Raw genomic sequence first — 1767 nt, 5'->3', positions numbered from 1 at the left:
CAGTATTATTCATAATAGTCAAAAGGGAGAAACAACCCAAATGTCCATCAACTGATGAAAGGATAAATTTGGTACGTCCATACAACAGAATATTATTCAGCAATAATAATAAAGTACTAATGAGTTATAAAGTACTAATACATGCAATAATAAGGTACTAATACATGCTATAACATGGATGAACCTTAAAAACATTATGCTAAGTGGAAGAAGCCAGCCACGAAGGACCACATATTATATGATTCCATTTATATGAAATGCCCAGAATGAAGAAATCTAGAGACAGGAAGTAGGTTAATCGTTGTCTAGAAGGACTAGGGGTAGGGGAGGTCAGAGGGTGACAACTAACAGGAGTGGGGTTTCTTTTGAGGGGTGGTGTAAATGTTCTATGTGGTGATGGTTGCAAAACTCTGCAAGTACTAAAAGCTACTGAATTGTATACTTTATTTCAAGGAATTTTTAAATTTCCTCTTTGATTTCATTGTTGACCCACTGGTTTTCTAGTAGCATGTTGTTAAGTCTCCATGTAATCCTTGTTTTCTCGTTTCTCTTTCTGTGGTTGATTTCAGAATTGTATATTTAAATGGGTGAACTGTATGTATGTGAATTATATCTCAATAAAGCTTTTTTTTTTTTTTAAGCCAACAGGACCCAGTGACTGAATGGAACTGTAAATGAAGCAAAGAGATGAATAATTTAACTACAAGAAAAGGGAAACATCATAGTTTGAATTCTTGCTCTGACATTTATTATGTGTGTGACCTTGAGCAAGTTACTTAACCTCTCTGTGCTTTGATAACATCTACTTACAGGGTTGTTGTGAAGACTAAACAAAGTCATACATAAAACACTTAGTACAGTGCCTGCTACATAATCCTCTTTCCCTGCCCTATCCTCCCACCTAATGCTAAAAATTCCACGACCAATTGTAAGAAAGTATAAATTTAGTTATATCTGAATTTTAAGAAATTATGTCTGTTCCAGGTAGCAAATAACCTTAAAGTCACCAATTATATACTACTGGCAAAGCAATTTTCAACTGCTAATTCACTGCAAGTTGAAACCCCAAGGCAAAGGGAAAGATAAACATTAAAAGCTCTATTCACCAATTATCTCTCAGCTTCTTTTTCCCTTCCCCTCCTTCATTTTTAAATGCGTCTTTCCTTGCCTTTCCTTGCCTACCCGCCTTTTTACCCTACCCTTTATTCCAAACTACTACTCTTACTTATAGACTGCTATTGATCATGAAAAGGCAACAATAAGTTACTTTTTTCCATAATAATACATGTTAAGATGGGAGGGAAAAAAAAAAAAAGATTGGTCATGCAAGCTATGGAACAACCAAACTCCGCCCAGCTAACCTGTCAAAGTTCCCTAAACAAAAAGATAATGAAAAGGAATGCAGGAAAGCTCCCACTTCCCCTTGTGTAAATGGCTCTCTTATTTGATTATCTGGAGACAGAATCCTGTGGCAACTGCAAAAAGGAACTGGAATTTCTCCACACTACCTATGACCAAGTTCCACTACCAAAAGTCAAATACTCTAAGCAGTTAGTACAATTTGACATATAAAACTATATTTCCATTTTAAATATACCTTCATTTCATTTCAATGTTAAGTAAGAATTTAATCTCAACCCATTTTAAAGGACATTTCAAAGGAGCACCTGCATTATAAATGCTTCCGGAATAAGATTCAGTAAAAGGATGTGGTTAAGAAGCATAAACAGATGAACTGCCATTGTACTGCTATGATTCTGTATATTT

The sequence above is a fragment of the Hyperoodon ampullatus genome (genome assembly GCF_949752795.1).
Source record: "Hyperoodon ampullatus genome assembly, chromosome: 5".
Lineage (NCBI taxonomy): Eukaryota > Metazoa > Chordata > Mammalia > Artiodactyla > Ziphiidae > Hyperoodon > Hyperoodon ampullatus.
The sequence above is the reverse complement of the archived record's forward strand: the minus strand, read 5'-3'. Positions refer to the sequence as shown.